The following is a 12,480-nucleotide window of genomic DNA, read 5'->3' as shown; positions in this document are numbered from 1 at the left end:
GCTCGACGCCGCCCCTACGTGGCCCGACCGCCGGTGGCCGAGGCGGTGCTTGCGACGCGGCCTCGTCCCGCGACTGTGGCTCGACGCAGCGGCCTCAGCCGCCCCCGACGTGACGGCCCGACCTCCGCGCCCCGACCACACCTGCTCACTCTACTGCGACGGCACCACACGGGCGCGTGAATCGAGGCGGCCCCATGGGCCCACGCGTAGGGGTGCGCCCCCCTGGCGGCGGCGGTTGTTGGAGCCGCCTGGCTGCTGGTGGCGGCGGCGGCTTGAAGCTGGGGGTTAGGGTTTGCAAACCCTAGCCCCTGGCTTTATATATGGCCCATCCTCCCCCACCCCTAATTGGGCCAAATTGGTGGCCCAGGCCCAGGTTGGGGCCTGCGAGCTTTCAGTCGGTTATCATTGGTTTTTTATTTTATGCATTAGCTAATTTATTTTATTTCTTTATTTACATAGCATTTTTCATTCCCTAAATTACATGAGCTTGTTACTCTATTTTTTTTGTAAATTTAGACACTGATGTATATATTGCATTGTAAATATTTTTATTTCGCAATCATATTATGAATGAAAAATTTGTTACATGTCGAACGCGTTTTGTCTTTACAATTCCCTATCACATGTATATATGTAAATATTTTTATGGTCAATTTTTCTCCCTATTTGGAATACTATTTTTCGCTAGATGTCACCTTACTTTATTATTATTTTGGCGACCACAAGGTAGTACTCATACTACCGTGGGATTTATTCCTCAAAGTGCTCTCCCAAATTTAATAATAAATATACAAGGACTACATCCCAAAGTGAAAAATATAAAATGGTCTACACCTCCATGGTGACTACCTATGTTCCACAAAATGAGAAATCAAAATACCATAAAACATATGCAAGTTTACCTTGCTACACATAAACAAGTCTACCTTGTTATTTACATACGCAATTTTACATTGCTTCACATACACAATTTTATTGCTTTACATACGTAATTTTATATTGCTTTACATATGCAATTTACATTGTTTTTATATACGCAATTTACATTTTTATATAAATATGCAACTATATTCTTGTTAATTTTAAAACCCTGCAATTAATTAAATTTATGCAAATAAACATGTAGGCAATGGTCACCAAAGAGTCCGATGCCCAAGTTTCTTCTAAGAAGGAATTTGCCGAGCTAGCTCTTGATGGACACAACTTTCCAACATGGGCGATGGATCTCAAAGTGAGTCTATCATTACGCGGAATGTACAAGGCAATTGACACTCCCAAACAGGAGATGCTCCATTGTCTGAACCATCCAAGTACCATGCCTTATACATAATAAGGAACCATATCCATTCAGATCTCAAAGCTGAATATATAATGGAAGAGGACCCACGGGCTCTCTGGCTTGCTTTGCAACAGCGGTATGAGCAACAAAAGGTAGTTATTCTCCCGGAGGCCACCCATGAGTTGAACCACCTCCGCATTCAAGATTTCAAATCTGTGAATGAATATAACCATGCCATGCACAAACTCAGTTCCAAACTGAAATTTTGTGAAAAGGAGCCATCTGAAACGGAGAAAATTGAAAAGACTTTGTCTACCATGCTTCCCGCTCAAATGATCCTCCAACAGCAATACCGTGAGAGGGGATTCACAGTTTATTCTAATCTCATTAAAACATTACTTTAGGCTGGGAGGCACAATGAGCTCCTCATATGGAACTCCAATTAAGGCCCTGTCGGTGCCAAGCTCTTGCCTGAAGTACATGCAAATGCTTAGAAACAGACATCAAAGCATGCCAACAAGAATGGCAATCCTGGATCCTCCAAAGGCAAAAACAAGCGGAAGAGACCCCGTAAGCCTCGAGGTGCTAAGGGCAAAGGCAACAACTCTAAGTCAAAAGACAAGTCCTCAACTTGTACAAAGTGTGGTTGCTACAACCACCCGACTAAGAAATGCCGCACCCCTAAGAACCTTGTGGAACTGTACTTGCATTCCATGGGACGAGGACGCTCCAACCAAGGATGCTCCAACCAAGGTGGACAACCGTCTGAAGCACACTTCAACGATCTGGCAGCCCCAGGATGTTCCAACCCTGCCCCAGCGGGACCGAGCAACACAATGGCGCCTCTTCCACCTGATGGCATGGCAAATGACTCCAGCAACAACATGATCATCGAATACACTTCTGATGATCTGTTCGGCAACTACAACTAGATTGATAGTCATTTGAGATTTTAATTTTATCATTTGCCTTCGGGATTGTAATAATTGACAATTTGTTTTTGCTGCATTCTGTTTGATGTTCATTGACTTATGCATAATTTAACATCAATAAATGTTTATATTTCATATATATTCATGTTGAGAATTTCATTCTCTATTATATTCTCTATTTTTATAGATTGTACGGGAGTCAATCTGATGGATGAGAAAATGTGCCTAGTGGACAGTGGCACCACTAACTCTATACTAAGGGAAATAAAATATTTCCAAACTCTCACAAAGAGCAAAGGAAATGTTTTAACAATCGCTGGACGCGATGCCGTAATACCAGGCTCTGGAAGAGCCATTATTACGCTCCCTATGGGTACAACGATTACAATCGAGGATGCACTCCTGTATCCTAATTCAACTCGTAACTTATTGAGTTATAGAGATATCCGCAAAAATGGGTATCATATAGAAACCCATCACCAAAATAATGAGGAGTTCCTCCTCATTACAAAGGATAACAGATATGGCAGATATACTCTCGAAAGAATTCCCTCAACTTTGTCTGGATTGTACTATTCATACATAAAACCCGTACAACATGTTGCGTACAAAGTAAATTTTCAGAATGCCAATGCATTCAAAACTTGGCATGATCGCCTTGGTCATGTTGCGTACAAAGTAAATTTTTAGAATGTCAATACATTCCAAACTTGGCATGATCGCCTTGGTCACCCTGGCAAAGGGATGATGAGAAAAATTACTAGCAATTCTGTTGGTCACTCGCTAACCAATGCAAAATTTCCCTAATCCTAAGATTATACTTGCACCGCATGTGCAATAAGGAATTTAATTTTGAGGCCCTCTTCCCTGAAAATAAAAGTTGAACCACTCAACTTCCTTGAACGCATTGAAAGGGACATATGTGGTTCGATAAATCCTTTATCGAGACCGTTTAGGTACTTCATGGTTCTAATAGACGTATCCACACGATGGTCTCATGTGTCTCTGCTATCGACACGAAACCATGCTTTTGCCAAAATAACAAGTTATCAAACTCAAAGCGCAACATCCTAAACATCAAATAAAATCCATTAGGATGGATAACGCTGCTGAATTTTCCTCTCGTGCCTTCAATGACTATTGTATGGCCTTAGGAATACAAGTACACCATTCTGTCCCATATGTCCACACACAAAATGGGTTAGCCGAGTCTCTCATCAAGAGAATCAAGCTCATTGCTAGACCGCTGTTGCAGAATTGCAATCTACCAACCTCATGTTGGGGTCATGCAGTCTTACACGCTGCTGAACTGATTCAATTGCGACCAACTGCATACCATGCAACGACCACGTTGCAACTAGTACATGGAAATCCCCCAAGCATTTCCCATCTGTGAAAGTTCGGTTGCGCTACATACATACCGATCTCACCACCGAAGCGTACAACAATGGGCCCCCATAGAAAACTGGGGATCTATGTGGGATACAAATCTCCGTTGTTCATAAAGTATCTGGAGCCCACCACACGGGACCTCTTTACGGCCCAGTACGCTGATTGTATCTTCAATGAAGATCATTTTCCGGCATTAGGGGGAGACTTACCACATCACAAACAATGCTAGGAAATCAATTGGGATGCCCCAGACATACCCAACTCAGATCCACGTACTTCAGAGTCTGAACTCCAAGTTCAGAAAATCATAAATTTGCAACACATTGCAAACAACGTGTCAGACGTATTTACTGATTATAAGGGTGTTACAGAATCCTATAATCCAGCGAGAAATGTACTAGAAAGAGTAGAGGTACCAAACAAAACTACTCAACTCCCCAGTAAGAGGGGGAGAAGTATGACTATCTCCACTTATACAGCTTTTAGCAAGCAAAGGAAACTGTTGACACCGTTTTTGGACATGTATCTTTAGGCGCGTATCTGGAGTTAATGAGGCATAGATCGGCAAGTAAAAAAGTGGTGACTAGTTGACAGAAGAGTTGCCGATGAGGATTGGTGCCGATGATAAAACGACAGGATATGGCCAAGTCCAAGAATAGTGGTAGATCTATGCCGATGATTGGTGTTGATGGTTGCCGATGACTATGAGAGGTGGTTCGCTGATGGTCACAAAGAGAGGCGCAGGAATTGTCGATTGAGTCGTGGTGGTGTACCGATCGGTTGTGGAAGATAACTTAATGTTTTCTATAGTTATTAGAGTTTGTTTGGTATACGGATTCCGTTCAAATTTGGAATTCGAGTCCTGGTCGTGTCTGGTTGTAACTTTTTTGAACAGGGTATAAATATAGACCCTGTGGCAATGTAATGAATATACACAATCAATCAATCACAAGTTTTTACATCTATTCCAGCATCTACTTTTTTGACGACTTCGTCAACCCGCATATTTTGTTTTTTACTTATGAGTTCTTAGGAATTCATCGAGTCAATCTTGACGAGTTCTCGAGTTCCGTGTTAATACCTCTTGGCCGTGACATCTGGGCGCATCGCTATTGTCGGGACCAAAGTATTCGAGTTATCAGCTTTGTCAATTGTAAGGTCAAATCGGCTGGCACGCCTTAACGTTAGATCGAGTATTAGCCCTTTGTGTTTGCAGATCTATTTTTGCATCAACACATCTTTTGGCACGCCTGGTGGGACAGAGATTTAATATCAAGATCAACATGTCGAACACCGATTTCGACTTGGAGAACGTCATCCCCGTGACGGAAGCCAATCTCTGAGATGAACAAAAGCAAGCTATGGCGAAAGCTATGGAGGACTACAAGCAGCTATGCTTAAAATCCTTTAGTATCAACAGGAGCGGCGAGGTGATCTAGAAGGAAGCATTGCCGATGCCTCGGCAAATTACTTTTGAAGCCAATCCTGGTAAACTACAACAGATGGTTGATAGCGCTGTCAATCATGCTTTAATCAATTAATCTGGTGTGTTGTCCAATACGGTTTTCAATGCCATGGCTAGAACTTTCAAAGAAGGACAAGTACCACCATCTTATGTGGGCCTTGCCTATCATCAGCCAGGGTCATCATCGGTTACGGCTCCATCGTCTACTACAGCCGTTGCGGGTACGGAAGTTACTTGTCCTCCAAGGACATTAGGGATGACTAATGCGCAATCTACACCGATGACGACTAATCCATTAACATCAGAGGGACAGGTTAAACTCGCTACAGATTTATTGGCATCGGCAATGTCAGGTCTGTGTTTAAAGTCTCTCAAGTTCCTCCTAATTGGTGGGGATATGGTATGCCCCTAGAATTTATGGCAAATAGCGCAGGGACTTCTCAAGTGGCTGATATGACAGGCAAGGCTCCTATGGCATCGGCACCCCTAGTGTCGCCGATGACTCAGAATCCCCAGTATTCTACAACTACTACTGCAAGAACTTTTACTGGGAATTCTCAAATACCAATGTTCCAGATGCCTAACGCATCGGTAGATCCAATGCCGACGCAGCAAAGGTTTATGACACAGCCAGGGTATGTCAATTCAATGATGATGCCCAATTATCAACCATCGGCAGGACCTACACCGATGAATGATAATAATGGATGGACAGGGCAGTTTGTCTTCCCACAAGTGCCTCAACAGAATCATCAGGCTATGGGATTTCAACATGGATCAATGCAACCTGGATTTGAGAATCAGGGGTTAATCAACCAACCGATGAATCTTGGTCAACAAGTTGGTGGTCAACAGGCAGTAGTTAATCCTATGTTCCCTAGAGATCGTGCACCGCAGAGACACGTGGAAGTTTATCAGCAAACGCCAGATCCACAACCACCTCATTGGCAAGATGCCGATGCTTATTGGGCCGATAAGATAGCTGAGGTGATGAGAGATCAATTTGGGATAAAACCCAAAGTCAATACTTACTCTTATCGGACACCGTACCCTCCTGTGTATGACTTGGTCCCGCTTCCAAATTGGTACAAGGTGGCAGATTTCACTAAATTCTCTGGACAGGATGAAACATCAACCATGGAGCATGTCAACAGGTTCATCATCCAGTGTGGGGAAGCTGCTAATAGAGATGAGTTAAGGGTTCGCTTATTCTCGTCATCTTTATCTAGATCGGCCTTTACCTGGTTTATTTCATTACCTCCAAACTCAGTGATCATCTAGGCTAATCTAGAAAAACAATTACATAAATACTTCTTTTCTGGAGTCCACGAGAAGAAGATTACCAATTTGGTCAGGCTGAGACAACGCAATGATGAATCGGTTGAAAGCTTTGTGCAAAGGTTGCGAGATGTCAAGAATAAATGTTATATTCTGGTTCTAGATGATCGGCAGATAGCCGATTTGGCTTTCCAAGGATTGTTGCCACATATCAGAGACAAGTATGCTTCTCAGGAGTTCGAAAGTCTGAGTCATTTAGTACAGAGGATTTCTGACCAAGATATGAAAACTTTTGAACCTAAGAGAGCATGGAACAAAAAGGTTGCATTTGTCGTTGAGGCAACAAGCTCCGATTCTGATGAAGAACCAGTCATCGGCTTGGCAGAGTGGGTAAAGAATAAGAAGCCGATGTCTTGCCCTTTTGGACATAAAGAACCAAAAAAGTTTGCATTTGATATTACCAAAGCCGATAGGATATTTGACTTTTTGCTTCAAGAGGGGCAAATTAAGTTGTCACCCAACCATGTGATCCCATCGGCAGAGGAGTTGAAGAAGATCAAGTTTTGCAAGTGGCATAATGCAACATCTCATAGCACCAATGAATGCAAAGAGTTTAGGCAACAGCTGTAATTGGCTATAGAGTCTGGGAGAATTATGTTCGATAGCTCCAAAGCTCAAAAGCCAATGAAGATTGACCAACATCCTTTCCCTACAAATATGTTGGATGCTAAGGGAAAAACCAAGGTTTTAACATGAGAAGCAGCTGAAAGAAGCGCATCGGTAGATCCTTAGCATCAGATTACTGCCGATGACGCCAAAGGTAAGTGCTTGATCCAGGAAGGAACCAACTCAGGAAGGACTCCTTGATCGTGCATTGTGATCACTCATAGGACATATCGGGAAACCTGGCAGCAGCGTGAGGATCGGTATCGGCGCCAACAGGAGGATCATTGTCGAGAAGAAGAAAGACGCCGACAAGAGTGGAATCCGCATAAAGATCACTGGAACTGCCCGTTCTTCATCCACTGCTGGGAGCAAAACATCAAGCTACCAACTGTTAGAGACTGCCCTGAATGCAATGGCTATAATTGGTATGATAGACCAAATCAGCAGTACCAGAACGATAATCGACGTTTTGATGGGCCGATTAGAAGAAGGGCCTCAGTTCATGATCGGCTGGGGGGCTGACTCAGTTTGCATGACAGGCTTGGCGAGCGTGTCGGGTATTTTCCTAGAAACCAAGAGGAGCTTGAGGAAATGGTAGATGCACGAGTTCCGGATGATTTCATATTCTGTAGGGATGCTAATACTTATCGGGTGGAATCAAGAGAAAATCGTCGTCAATCGGTAAGACAACCACAACTTCCTCCGTGGTGTCCAGAAGGGTTGACAAGGACACAGAAGAGGAGGTTGCAGCGGGAGCGACTGGAAGAGCTGAGTAGAGGAGAGAATTCTGCTAGGTCTGGAGACCGGCAGCAGTCAGATCCTAAGAGAAAGGGTCCATTGGCAGACGTCAATATGGTGTTTATGTTGCCGTTGGAATTCCTTGCACCTTTCAGTGATGATGAGGAAGCAGATTTTTCCGATCAAATAGCTCAGTTGGCTCTCGATCCATGACGGCTATTTTTGAAAAGCCTGCCGATAATGAGAGACAACATCTTAAAGCTCTGTTCGTCAAAGGCAGGGTTGATGGGCAGCCGATGACCAAGATACTTGTTTATGGTGGAGCTGCTATTAATATCATGCCACATGCAGTCTATCAGAAGCTTGGCAAAGGAGATCAAGATTTGACCAAGACCGATATGATATTAAAAGATTTTGAGGGAAATGTGTCTCCAGTCAAGGGAGCTATATGTGTCGAGTTGACCATCGGCAGCAAAACCTTGCCGACAACTTTCTTCGTCATTAGTGGAAAAGGGGCTTATAATCTACTGTTGGGGAGAGATTGGATTCATGCCAATTGTTGCATCCCATCTACAATGCACCAATGCTTGGTTCAGTGGGTAGGTGACTAAATTGAAATTGTCCCAGGAGATTCTTCATATGTCATTGCATCGGCAGAAGCAGACACTTATGAAAGGACCAGATGCATTTTAGGGGAGATTTGGGAGAAGGATTTTCTCAAAGTTGCCGATTATGAAATTCCACCGATCCAAGCAGTCGGTTCTGATGAGGAGTTTTAATAGATAGGTTCGCCGATGATGGAAAATTAGGCTAGGGGTTTACATCGGCCGATGATTTAGTAGAAGTAGATATAGGTAATGGTGATTGGCGAAGGTCTAATTTTATTAGTGCTAAGTTAGATTCTGAGTGTAAGCAACAATTAACTGATTTGTTAAAGGAATATAAAGATTGCTTTGCTTGGGATTATACCGAGATGCCTGGTTTAGACCGATCTATTGTTGAACATCGGTTACCTATCGAATCTGGATTTCGGCCGCATCAGCACCCAGCTCGCCGATGCAATCCTAATATTCTTCCCGATATTAAGGCCGAAATAACTAAACTTATTGAAGCTAAATTTATTCGGCAATGTCGGTATGCCGAATGGATTTCCAATGTCGTGCCGGTTTACAAGAAGAATGGGAAGCTTCGTGTCTGCATTGATTTCAGGAATCTTAACAAAGCTACGCCGATGGATGGTTACCCAATGCCGGTTGCAGATTTGTTGGAGCTTTATGGATGGCAATGCAGGATACAATCAAATATTCATGGCTGAAGAAGATATTCCAAAGACTGCATTTAGATGTCCTGGTCATGTTGGGTTGTTCGAATGGATAGTCATGACCTTTGGTTTGAAAAATGCTGGTGCTACTTATCAGAGGGCTATGAATTTTATCTTTCATGATTTCATCGGCAAGTTGGTAGAAATCTATATTGATGATGTGGTGGTTAAGTCTGGAGATTTCACAAAGCATCTTGCCGATCTACGAAAAGTGTTGGAGTGCACAAGGAAACATGGTTTAAAGATGAATCCTAATAAGTGTGCATTTGGTGTATCGGCAGGACAATTTCTCGGTTTCATGGTGCATCAGAGAGGAATTGAAATTAGTAGGAGATCTATTGATGCTATCAACAAAATAGTTGCTCCCACCAACAAGACTGAACTCCAATCTCTGATCGGCAAAATAAATTTTATCAGGCGATTTATATCTAACTTGTCTGGTAAGATTCGTGCTTTTAGTCCTTTACTTAAGTTGAAAGCCGATCAAGAGTTTGTATGGGGAAGAGAACAACAGTTAGCATTGGACGAAATCAAGAATTATTTGACAAATCCTCCAGTTCTGATTCCGCCTCAGCAAGGAAAACCTTTCAAATTGTATTTGTCTACCGATGGAATGGTCATTGGTTCGGCTCTAATTCAAGAATTTGAAGGGAAGGAATGTGTGATTTATTATTTAAACAGAAGACTGGTTGATGCTGAGATAAGGTATTCAGCAATTGAAAAATTATGTTTATGCTTATACTTTTCATGTACCAAGTTGAGACACTATTTGCTATCGGCCGAATGCACTGTTATATGCAAAGATGATGTAATCCGATACATGCTATCTATGCCGATTATGAGTGGTAGAATCGGCAAATGGATTTTGGCACTGTCGGAATTTGATTTGCGCTGTGAATCGGCTAAGGCAGTCAAAGGGCAGATTATGGCCGATTTTGTGACTTAGCATTGCGGTGTGGTAGAAACTTTGGAGATCATTCCTTGGACGCTTTTCTTTGATGGATCTACGTGTGACTGGGGGGCAGGAATCAGCATAGTATTAATTTCTCCTCAGGGGAGGAAGTACGGGTTCTCTTTGCCGATTGTTGCCACGTCAACAAATAATCAAGCTGAGTACCAAGCTCTGATCAAAGGGTTGGAATTGCTAAAAGAGGTTCATGCCGATGCTGTTGAAATCTTCAGCGATTCTATGCTTGCTATAAATCAATTAGCTAGAATTTATGAATGCCAAAGTGAAGTCTTGATAACTTATTATGAAAAGAGCATACAACTGTTGATGGAATTCAAGGATTTCCGATTGGAGCATGTTCCTTGGTTACATAATGAAGATGCTAATCGGTTGGCTCAGCATGCCTCGGGATATCAACCTATCTTAAATATGTTATCGACAATCAGTGCTGATGATTGGAGAAAAGAAATCATTGATTACTTGAAAGATCCATCTAAAAGGGTTGAGAGGCGTGTCAGGTTCCAAGCTACTAAGTATGTACTCCTCGGAAAAGAGTTATATTATCGAACGATAGATGGAGTTTTACTTAAGTGCTTGGGTGATGATGAGGCTAAAAGCTTGATGGGTGAGATCCATGAAGGAGTGTGTGGAGCACATCAGTCGGCTTTTAAGATGAAGTGGATGATTAGGAGAAATGAGTATTATTCGTCGACTATACTTGAGGATTGCTTCAAATATTTCAAAGGGTGTCAAGGATGTCAGAGGTTTGGCAATATTCAAAGGGTACCCGCATCGGCCATGAATCCCATTATTAAGCCTTGGCCGTTCCGGGGGTGGGCAATTGATCTAATCGGCCAGATTTATCCACCATCAAGCAAGGGGCATAAGTTCATTCTTGTTGCCACCGACTATTTTACTAAGTGGGTTGAAGCTATTCCTTTAAAGAAAGTGACATCGGCTAACATGATTGATTTTGTGAAAGAGCACATTGTTTACCGATTTGGTATTCCTCAAACAATCACTACCGATCAGGGTACTATGTTCACATCGGGAGAGTTTGATGAGTTTGCAATTGGTATGAGGATTAAAGTATTGAATTCTTCTCCTTATTATGCTCAAGCCAATGGGCAAGCCGAAGCATCTAACAAAGGAATTATTAAGCTCATCATGCGAAAGATTGAAGAAAATCCTAAAAAGTGGCATACATTGTTGAATGAAGCTTTGTGGTCATATCGGATGGCATGTCATGGATCGACCAAAGTTTCACCTTATCAGTTGGTATACGGACATGATGCGGTTTTGCCATGGGAAATTAAGACTCGATCTAGGCGGGCCTCTTTTCAAGATCAATTGGCTGCAGATGACTATGCAACTTTGATGAAGGATGAGTTGGATGATTTGGCAGAGCATCAGTTGAGAGCTTTGATAAGTATAGAAGAAAATAAAAAGAGAGTTGCTAGATGGTATGATAAAAAGGTAAAAGTTAAGGAGTTTGATGACAAAGATTTGGTATGGAAATTAATTTTAACGATTGGGACTAAAAGTTCAAAATTTGGAAAATGATCTCCTAATTGGGAGGGTCCTTATCGGATAAATCGGTGTGCTCCCGGTAATACTTATATTTTGGAAACTCTTGAAGGAGTTGAATTTCCTAGAGCATTAGTTGGAAAATATCTAAAGAAATATTACCCGAGCATCTGGGTTGATGAATAAAAGTTTAAGTGCCGATAACACTCCTATCGGCTGGATGAAATGCATCTGAGGTCACGCATAATATTCTTAAAAGTGTCGATAACAGTCTTCTCGGCTAGACCAGAATGAGCAAAAGTTTCTAAGAGCAGAACCAAACAAGTTGCCGATGAAGAGTTCACAAATTCAGCAGAGCTTGGATGGTCGATATGGCGCGCAGGCGAATTTGGTCGGCCTCTTCTATCTCCCGGATGTCCTCATCGGCAGAACCCTCTACTGGCTTCAGCTTCTTTTTCATTTACAGTGCCTTTTGAGCCTGGATGTTTTGTTCTTGCTGAAGAGTCTTGATCATCTCAGGCAGCTAGCTTTCTTCTTGCTGAGCTTGAGACAGGACCTCTTCCACTTGTTTGAGCTCAGCCAGCAGGGCTTCCCTTCTTGCCGACAGGTCGGAAATCTTCTGCTTCAGTGTTTCCCCTGAGGACTGCAGAATGCCGATGCTCTTGTGTTTCTCATCGGCAAGACGCTTCACTTGCATTACTTCCTCTGAGAGTTGGGCATGGGCGGTTCTATCGGCAAGACGCTGGGTAGCTCTCTGGTATTGGAGTTGACGGCTCCCTAAGTGCGCAGCTTGGAATAGGACCTCTTCTGCATCGGCTGGGATCTGACCATGAAGGGTCTTAAACAGAGCTTTGGTTGGGTCAAAATCGTCAACCAACTGGGCGGTATCTTGATGCAGCAGAGCTAACAAGTCTTCCAGTTTGGCTTTGATCT

This window comes from Sorghum bicolor, chromosome 5 (genome assembly GCF_000003195.3).
Source record: "Sorghum bicolor cultivar BTx623 chromosome 5, Sorghum_bicolor_NCBIv3, whole genome shotgun sequence".
Lineage (NCBI taxonomy): Eukaryota > Viridiplantae > Streptophyta > Magnoliopsida > Poales > Poaceae > Sorghum > Sorghum bicolor.
The sequence above is the reverse complement of the archived record's forward strand: the minus strand, read 5'-3'. Positions refer to the sequence as shown.